Source organism: Rattus norvegicus, assembly GCF_036323735.1.
Source record: "Rattus norvegicus strain BN/NHsdMcwi chromosome Y unlocalized genomic scaffold, GRCr8 chrY_unlocalized_8, whole genome shotgun sequence".
In the NCBI taxonomy this organism is placed as follows: Eukaryota; Metazoa; Chordata; class Mammalia; order Rodentia; family Muridae; genus Rattus; species Rattus norvegicus.
Genome location: NW_026947411.1, coordinates 256,942 through 267,483, shown reverse-complemented (window position 1 = coordinate 267,483; position 10,542 = coordinate 256,942). Strand labels below are relative to the sequence as shown.

The following is a 10,542-nucleotide window of genomic DNA, read 5'->3' as shown; positions in this document are numbered from 1 at the left end:
AAACAAACTCACAGGGTGGGGGAACAAATGATCACATTGTTAGATGGTGACAAAAAATGAAAACAATCAATACCTCTTCATGTTAAAAGATTTGGTACATATTATAAATTCAAGGTCCATACATAAACTTAGTAAAAACAATATTACAAAAAGAGTACCCAACATCAACATAAATGGAGAGAACCTTGAAGCAATTCAACAAATATCTGGGAATAGAAAAGGTTGCCCAATCTCCACTTACTTCTTTAATATAGCACTAGAAATCTTATTCACAGAAATTAGACAACCAAAGGAGATAAAGGGAATTCAAGAAGTCAACATATCATGATTTGTATATGATATGATAGTATATTTTAGTGACCCCAAAAATTCAACCAGAGAACTCCTTCAGCCAATAAACAACTTCTGTAAAATGGCTGGATATAAAATTAACTCAAACAAATCATTACGCTTCCTCTACTTCAAGGATAAACAGGTTGAGAAGAAATTAGGGATATGACAATTTTCACATTAGTCACAAATAATAAAAAATACCTCAGTGTGACTCTAACCAAGCAAGTAAAAGGTCTTTATGACAAGAACTTCAACTCTGTGAAGAAAAAAAAATGAAGAAAATCTCAGATGGAAAGATTTTCCATGCTTATGGATTGGTAGAGTTAATATTACAAAAATGGCAAACTTGGCAAAAGCAATCAACATATTCAAGGCAATCGCTATCACAATTCCAACTCACTGCTTCATAGAGTTAGAAAGAGCAATTTGAAAATTCATTTGAAATAACAAAAACCCCATGACAGAGAAAACTCTCCTCAACAAGAAAAGAACTTCTTTACTTTTTCTTTTTTTTTCTGCTTGTAAAGTTTATTCACCACAAGGGCACCCCTAAAGGAAGAAGCAGGAGCTGATATCTGATCTGTGTTCTTCTTGAAAGCCTTGCATCGTAACACAGCATAAGGTTAGCAAAAGGATGGGAAGGTTTGCTTTTCATTTGTGGAACATTCTGTGGCTTCGGGTACCCATCTTTTTATGAGATTTCACTTTGTAGTGTTGGAAGAATTGTTCTGTGATATCATGAGATTGTGCAGTAAACAGTCCTTTTCTTTATTCCTGTAATGAAAGCAAACATTTATTGTTTTCAGTTCCTTCAGAGAGCTTGCTAGGAGACTAGATCAAGGAGGAACTTGGGAAGAGGGACTTAGATATGCAAAATATATTTTTGGTATTGGATTTCTTCTAGGTACTTTAGGGAACTAACTTCATAAGATTTGGAATATAATCAGAAAAGAGCTTGTTAAAGATGTAGAAAAGCACGTGGTGTGGTTGCACAGGCCTTTAATCTTAGTACTAGGGAGCAGAAGCAGGCAGAACTCTAAGTTCAAGGCCAGCTTGGTCTACAGAGAGAGAAAGAGAGAAAAGGTGAGAGAGAGAGAGAGAGAGAGTTTTCTGGTACTGCCAGGGATATAAAAGAAACACTGTCAAAAAAATGTTCAAGAATAAGTTCCGTATTATACAGAGAAAAAAATTCTCATTTTATTTTAGTAAGATGTTAATAATTCTTTCTTCATTCTAATGAAATGACTTAGCTATAAAATAATCTGAAGGCACCGAAAATGTAAGAAAAGGTGCTTTACATCACTATTCCCCTTAAACTATAAGTTGAATTTTTATTAAATAAACCTATGTAAATACACTTTGAAGGCTTTTCTGTGATTAGCTAAAGGGCTTTTACATTGTGAATTAAGAATGGTGAATTTCAGGCCAATCTTGAAAGGTCATCACTAAGGTGTAGAAGCATATTAAGCATACAAAATCAAATATAAAATTTTGCACAATAAAGAATGAGAACCTTTAATTGGTTTTCCTCTAATGTAAACACTTTCTTTTTGTTGAGTGAAGATTTTATGATTTGAACTAATTTTATGAGAAATACCACCTGCTTTCAGAAGATAAGAAACAGAGAAAGATGAGGAAAAACATATGCTAAGGAACAATGAACTGGGATAGAGTATTCTAGGTAATATATAGATCAATAAATTTGACACGTCTGTTACTGGTAAGGTGGGGACTTCATTACGCATATTTATGTACTTAAAAATGTTTTCTTTTCTTCTTAAGTTTGTATGGTTGCTCTGAAAACACTGGGTTTTGTGTTAAGATCTTTGCATATTTAATGATAGTTTTGAAATATTATGTTATAATCAAAAGCCGTGCTTTGTACAAACTTTTTAAGCAACAAAAAAGAGAATTTCCGCTTGAGTTTTATGAAGAAAGTTAGTATGTTAAACATGAATAAATTTTTCTGATATATGCCTTCTCTTCATATACCATGCTTATTGATGAATCCTTAGCACATAGGAATGAATAGTAACCATCTTAGTATAGTTTCAGGATTTTATAGTATATTGTTTGACACGTGCATTTCTATTAAAATGCTATCACTTTTCTAATTCTCTTAATTTAACTGAAGAGGTTTTCCATAACTTCTAGTCCGTTTTTAATTAATTTAACAGGTCTTTGGTGTTATTATTGAATTTTATGACAGTATCTTCTTAATGTTCTTTATTTTTAAGGTAAATAGGTAATATATATATATATATATATAACAAAAATATTTTATAAAAAAATTAAATTATTAGTGGAAAATCACTTAGTGATGGACAATTTTATAAACATTCTCTAAAGTATGAATATTCTACAATTTTAATTAGTATTAAAACATTATATATACCACAATCTTTATTAACCTTAGCATACACTGATCTAGTTAACATAACCACAAATTTTTATCTGTAAAATTTTTTTCTTAGTTTGTCAGTAATTAATCTTGACTTCTCTATCTGAGCTTTCTCATCATTATTCACAAAAAAATCTATTGTTGTTTTATTGAGAATAGTAAGGAATGTTCATTGATATGTAGATACATAAGAATATGACAATATACGAAATGGTATTTCATTAAGCCCTAGGAAAACTAAACTATCATGGTTTCAGGAAAATAAATGTAACTAGAAAATATACCGAGTAAGGTAGCAAAGACTCAGAAAGGCAAATACCATGTGTTCTTTCTCATATAGATCATAGAATCTCCTTCTAATATACTTGTATTTATGTGAAGCTGTGGATGGTTTGAGTTTATTTAACTGATATAGGTCGCAGACATTAGAAAGTTGGGTTTTAAACAGTGTGCCATGGAAGATATTGAACATGTGGGATATGGATGTAGATGTAAGAATAATGAAGTGAGACTAGTATAAGTGGTGAGGGACATAGGACAGGAAGGAATAAAGAACTGAAAAAGCGAGGATGAGGTTGAATGTCAACAAGAATAAAATAAGACAACCTGTTACTTTATAGGTTAGGTTAAAATAAATATTAAAATTTAAATCTAATACCATTATGTTTAATGCTATATACATCATGTTTGAGAAAAAGTGCCAGCAAGTGATATCAAAATGGAAATAATATATTTATCTTATTTGATCTTAGTCAAATTATCCATAATTATTTGGTAAAAACATCATTTGTCTGCCAAATTTATTGTACCACTTAAAAAATTGCCTGTGATATAATCAAACTGTATGATAGTAGACAATTTTATTATTAGGTCAACTTTTAAAATCTGTGATTTGATCTATGTTTTAAGTTTTTTTTTTACTTAAATTTGTTCCTCCAGACATTCACACATATTAAATTATCATTTTCAAAGTTGAATACTAATATAAAAATATGATCCAGCAGGGTTTTTGAAATTGCTCAATTATAAGTAATATTATCCGTAAACTACAGGACATTCTCCACTAAGCTCATAGATACAAAGAAGATACACAAGAAGAATGCCCCAAGTGCATGTGATTGAGTCTCATGTAGAATGGGCATAAAATTGTCTAGGAGGCCGATTGAGGGAAGGAACTAGATGGGAGATGGAAGGAAGAGGAAAATGGATCCTGTGTGGGAAGGGAGAGGAGATATGACCCGATAGTCAGGAGAAGGAAAGGATATCTTGAACTTTTAGAGATGAGGAGGTAGGGGAAATCTCCAGGAAGAGAAAGAGTCCGGGATAATGAAGGTACGCACGAATCAATGGGGTTTACCGAAGCTGTGACTTACATTGGTGATATGGAACATTAAGAGGCCAACTCCTGTAGCCCGGAAGGACACCAGTGGAGGGATAAAGGCACAAATACAACTACAAAACTTTCTAGGCAAAATTTTTCAAGCCTAAAAGAAATTTAGAACCGTATTCTAGGGTCTATGTTCTCCTTTGCTTTATTGATGGCTGGTAATTTTCGTATAAAATAAGGATTTGGGACATTATCATTAGAAGTAGGTATACAATATTTATATTGTTATATTCACGCTTTAGCTGGGCCCACTTTGTTGCCAATATCATTACAAAAATATAAAATTATAATTAATAATTTTTATAATTATAATTTTATAATTATAATTATAAAATTAGAAAACAGAATTTTTGAGTACACATTCAGGAATATATATAAAGTCCTCTTTCAAAGAATGTACAATAAGAAAATGTAATACAATATTCATTCAATTTAACGTCTGGAGGGAAAATATTGGACTTTAGGAAACAGAGAAAACCTAGGAACTTGAACTGTATGTCACAGGAATGGACGTGGAAGTGAAATTATTATCCAGAATATTCTCCTCCACACCATGTTCCTAGATCTTTTTTACCCATGCCAAGTCCCTGACCAACATTCTCTATTCCGAACATGTAAGTACTAATGAAGCAAAGAGAAGTCTCTAGCTTTAAAGATATATAATATGTAAAGGTTTCCAGTATGTCACAGGAGACACTCTTGGAAAGGGCACCCTCAAATCTGGTCCATGGGAAAGTTCAGTGAGTCTTGGGTACGTATTGAGTGGGATTGCAGAAGTAGTAGCCTTTATCTGAGCCTTCCACACATGGGAATTAGGAGCTGCGATCTTCTTAGTATCATCTGGATTTCCCTGCTTGATATGGTTCCTGGAAGTCAGAGCGTTTATGTAATCAATTTCTTCAATGTAAAAGCCAGTTGTTGGGAAGGGCACATTTGTTCTTCTCAGAGCTCGTGGCTTTTATTCTTTTTGCTCTGAAGAAAAAGGTCCAAAGAAACAAAGGAAAGAAAAGTATGGTCTCCTCAGCAGTGTAAACACCTCCATGCTTTGGATTCCTATTGTGTAATTTGTTTATAACACTGATATCTGGAGGAGAAGAGCTTCTAGTTGAGACTTCATCATCTCAGTCTTTCTACTAGTATTACTCTGAATATCATTCTCTGACAGTGACTCTTTAGATTTCTGAGTCAATAGGTTTGATTAGCTGGCAGATTTCTTTTCTTTCTTTCATTGTTTTTATTTTTTATAAAATTTTATTGCTTTTTTAACTGGATATTTCTACATTTGAATTTCAAATGTTATTTCCTTTCCCAGTTTCTTTTCCATAATTAGCCTATACAATTCTGCTCCCCTTCTTCTATAACCCACCTTACTGCCCCCTGACATTGCCTTGAACTTGGAGTCAAACCCAATGACTTCTCCTTCCATTGGTGACCCCAAGGCCATCCTTTGCAACATATGCAGTTGGAGCCATAGTTCTTTCCATGTACAGTCTTTGAATATTGGTTTATTACCAGAAATCTCTGTTGCATTTGCATTGTTGTTCTTATGGTGTTGAAAGCACCTTTAGCTCTTTTAATCCTTTTTCAAACCCTACCAACAAGATGTCAATTTTCAGTTCACTGGCAGCATAGACTCCTTAGCTTCAACACTCTTATCTACATCTGGTTGCTGAATGTGTGTGTGTGTGTGTGTGTGTGTGTGTGTGTGCGTGCGTGTGGTGTGTGTGTGTTTCTGTGTCTGTAGAGCTAAACAATGAATTCTCAAATGAGGAATATCAACATCCTTTGCAATCAGGTAAACGGAAATAAAGAAAAAAAATCCTGAGTTTCCACAGCACACCAATCAGAATGACGAGGATATATTTGGTCCCTTGTACAGCTATGGTGTTTGGTGGATTTTTAACATGGATTCTGCACTACTAGGTTAAGATTTTAGAATCCACAAATGACAAAGCCATATAGACTCCTTCCTATTCTTATGAACCTACTGAAGTAGAAGATTCACTGGACTTCAAGCCACTCCTCTCCCAGCCCATGTCATGAACTTTATGTTTGGACTGAATAAAGAAACATGGTAAAACATCCAAAACCCTCAAATCTGGCCATGGAAACACTGGAAGGTAGATATTAGAGAACTGCCTTCTAATGCCACTGCAGAACCACATTATATAGTCTATGTTGTCCTTTCCTTTACTAATGTCAGGTAATTTTTGGATAAAATAAGGATTTAGGAGTTTATCATTTAAGTAGATACAGAATATTTACACTATTATATTCACTTTAGAACTGGGCCCCCTTTTTTCTAAAATCAGAGCAAAAAATGGAATAGGATAATAGAACATTGGAGTACACATTCAGCAATATATATAAAGTCCACTATCAAGGAATGTACAATAAGAAAATGTAATAAAATATTCACTCAATTAAAGGTCTGTAGGGAAAATATTGGCCTTTAGAAAAGAGAGATATCTGAGGAAATTGAACTATAGGCCAGAGGAATGGAACTGGGAATAAAATTATTATCCAGTAGAATCTCCTGCACTCCATATTCCTAGATCTTAGAGACCCAAGCCATGCCTCTGGCTAACTTTCCCCATTCAGAGCATGTGACCATTAGTGGAGCAGAGATAAGTCTCTACCTTAAGAGAGATTGAGTACATAAAGGTTTCCATTGTGTCACAGGAGACATACCTGGAAAGGACACCCTCGAATCTGGTAAATGTAAGGAAAGCTGTTTAGCATGTAGGAGATGGCAGTTCTCAGTGACATCATAAATAGGACCTCCATGACAAATTTGTTGTAACTAGGAGAGCCCTAGCTTCTTCTGTGATGTAACAATTACTGTCCTGACAGGAACTGCCTCTCACATATTCCCTCAGTAACTCTCCGGTTTGCTAATTGGCCACTAATTCAGAGTAAACAGCCATTTGGGAGTGAGAACAAAAAGGATAAAGAGATCAGAGATGGGGAGAAAGAAGCTGACCTTCTGTCTTTGTATGAAAAAAAAGGAAAAATAAGTGGTACTTTGACAAGTTCAGGGAGCCCTTGGAAGGGTTGGAGTGGTATCGCTGAAGAGATAGACTTGATCTGAGACTTACACATATGGGAATCAAGAGCTGGAAGCTTCACAGAAGCATCTGGACTTCCCTGTTCTTATGGTTCCTGGATGTCAAAGGTTTTATATCATTCATTTCCTAATTACAAAGCAAAATTTTGAGAGGGCACAGTTGTTTTTCTGAGATCTATGGCCTTTTTTTCTTTTTGCCCAGAAGAAAAAGGTCCTAAGGAAGGAGGTAAAGACAAGTATTGGGTCCTCAGGTCAGAGTAAACTCCTCCAAGCTTTGGATACCTATAGTGCATTTTGTGTCTGACACGGATATCTCGGAGAAAGAAGTGCTTCTAGTTGAGACTTCATCATCTTTGTCTTACTACAAGTATTACTCTGAATACCAATTTAGATTTCTGAGTAAATAACTGTGATTAGTTGGAAGTTTTCTTTACTTTTATTTCTTTCTTTTTTAAATTTTTTATCAATTTAAGTGATTTTAAACTGGATGAGTCTATATTTACGTTTAAAATATTATTTCCTTTCTCAGTTTCCTGCCCATTAAATCACAACCTGTTCACAATCCCTTCTTCTCTAACCATAATTCTGCCCTTTGACATTCCCTTAAACTGGGAGACAAACCAAGGTAGGACCAAGGGCTTCTCCTTCCATTGGTGCCAAAAAAGCAATCCTCTGCCACATATGCATTTGGAGCCATATTTCTGTCTATGTTCATTCTTTGAATATTGGTCTAGTACTAGAAAGCTCTGGGTCATTGAGAATGTTGTTCTTTTGTAGTTAACAGCACCTTCAACAATTGTAATACTGTCTCAAAATCTACCAACAAGATGTCCGTTTTCAGTTCACTGGTTTGCCACTAACATTCACTTCTGTATTAGACATGCTCTAACTGTGTCTCTCAGGAAATATCTATATCCAGTTCCTGGTAGAATGCACTTCTTAGCTTCATAAATCTTATCTAGTTTTGGTGGCTGATCACATATATATATATATATATATATATATATATATATATATATATATATATATATATATATGTGTGTGTGTGTGTGTGTGTGTGTGTGATATACGTATGATATATATATATAATGATATATATATATATACATATATATATATATATATATATATATATATATATATATATATATATATATATATAATGATATATATGAATATACTTTTGGTGGCTCCAACAGTTATGAAGTTAGGGGGAATTTTAACATGGATTCAGTGCAACTAGGTCAAGAATGTAGAATCCACAAATTGCATTGGCAAATAGATTCCCTCTTGTTCTTATGAAACTATTGAAGATGAGGTCTCCCTGGTCCTGAAGCCATTCTTATCACTTCCTATCCTTCTCTATCTTATGTTTGGCCTCAAGAAAGAATCATGGTAAAACATCCAAAAACCTCAAATCTAGCCCTGAGACACTGGAACAGAAGAACCGAGATCAAAACGGACCTGAGAACCAAATTCTATACTACATGTGGTCTTATGCTTTACTTATATGTGGAAATGTTAGGATTTAATAGTAATTTGGTGTTTACCACTTGAAGTAGGTACACCCAATTTACAGTGTTATAATCACTCTAGAGCTGGGTGCCTTTGTTGCGAAAATCATTGAAGAAAATAGAAGTGGAAAAAAGAATTTTCAGTACACATTCAGGAATATGTATAAAGTCACCTATCAAGGAATATACAATAAAAATTGAAATACACATGCATTCAATTAAAGGTCTGTAGGGAATAACTGGCCTTTGGGAAATAGAAAACGAAGAAAATTGAACTGTGTCACAGGAATGAACCTGAGAATGAAAATATTATCTAGAAGAATCTTCTACACTCCTGTTCCTAAATCTCATCGACCCATGCCAAGACCCTGAATAACTTTGTCCATTCAGAGCATGTGACCACTAATGAAGCAAAGAGAAGTCACTAGCTTTAGAGAGATGGAGTATGTAAACATTTCCACTGTGTCACAGAAGACATACCTGGAAAGGGCACCCTCAAATCTAGTCAATGTAAGGAAAGCTCTTTAGCAGATAGGCCATGGCAGGTCTTAGAGACATCATCATTAGTTCATTCCTGAAAAATCTCTGGTATCCTTGAGAGCCAAAGCTTCTTCTGTGATGTCACAAGGATTGCTATGACTGCAACTGATCTTCAGATGTTCCTTCATTACCTCTAGGGTTTACTAATTGGCCTCTAATTCAGAGTAAACAGTTATTTGGGCGTGAGAAAAAAGAAGATGAAGAGATATGAGAAGGGGAATAAGCTGGCTTTCTGTCTTGTTTTTTTTTAAAAAAAGAAAGGCATATGTGGTCCTTGGAAAGCTTAGTGAGTCCAAGGTAGGATTTGTGTGGGATCGCTAAAGAGATAGCCTTTTTTGAACCTTCCACATATGGGAATCATGAGCTGCAAGTCTCTTAGAAGCATCGGAACTTCCCTGTTCTTATGGTTCCTAAAATTCAAATAGTTTATATCATTCATTTCTTTATTACAAAACCCAAGTATTGTGAAGAGCACAATTGTTTTCCAGAGCTCATGATCTTTACTGTTTTTGTCAAGAAGAAAGGTACTAACGAAGAAGGGAAGTACAAATATTGTGTTGCTATCTCGAAGTAAACAACATGCTTTGGACACCAATAGTGATTTTTTTGTCTGCCACTAATATTAACGTGACAGAAGTGCTTCTAGTTGAGACTTCATCATCTCAGTCTTTCCACAAGTATTACTCTGCCACTTCACATTTACGAGTCAATATGTGTGATTACTTGACAGCTTTTACTTTCTTTTATATCTTTCTTTTTTATTTTTAGCAAATTTTATTGTTTTTTTTAACTGGATGTTTCTATATTTAAATTTCAAATATTATTTCCTTTCTGAGTTTCCTGAGCATAAGATCCCTACACATTCCCATTTCCTTTTTCTCTAACTAACCTTTCTCCCGCATGACATTCCCTTGAACTGAAAGATGTACAAGGGAGGACAAGGGCTTCTCTTTCCTATGTTGATCAAAAATTACATCCATTGCCACATATGAATTTGGAGCCATTCCTCAGTCCATGTACTTTCTTTGTGTATTCGTACAGTAAGAGAAAGCCCTGGTTCATTGGCATTGTTGTTCTTATGGGGTTGAAAGTACCTTAAGCTCTTCTAATCCTTTTTTTAAGTTTACCAAGAGCAGGTCCGTTTTTAGTTCACTGGTTTTTTACTAGCATTCACTTTTGTATTTGACATGCTGTATCATTGTCTCTCAGGAAAAATCTTTTTCCGATTCCTGGCAGAATGCAATTCTTACCTTCACCTATCTTATCTAGTTAGGTTGGCTGGTATATATATATATATATA

At 34.4% G+C, this 10,542-nt stretch overlaps 2 long non-coding RNA genes across 2 annotated transcripts; one reads left to right on the top strand and one right to left on the bottom strand.

Moving 5' to 3' along the window:
- Positions 1-897: 897 nt before the first annotated feature.
- LOC134484795 (uncharacterized) lies at positions 898-9,268 on the bottom strand. Its single transcript, XR_010062600.1, has 2 exons — positions 9,183-9,268; positions 898-1,107 (listed from the first exon to the last, which is right to left on the bottom strand). It is a non-coding gene; the product is annotated as an uncharacterized LOC134484795 (long non-coding RNA).
- On the top strand, positions 6,277-7,607 carry LOC134484796 (uncharacterized). The gene is made up of 2 exons (XR_010062601.1): positions 6,277-7,296; positions 7,391-7,607. It is a non-coding gene; the product is annotated as an uncharacterized LOC134484796 (long non-coding RNA).
- Positions 9,269-10,542: the final 1,274 nt, after the last annotated feature.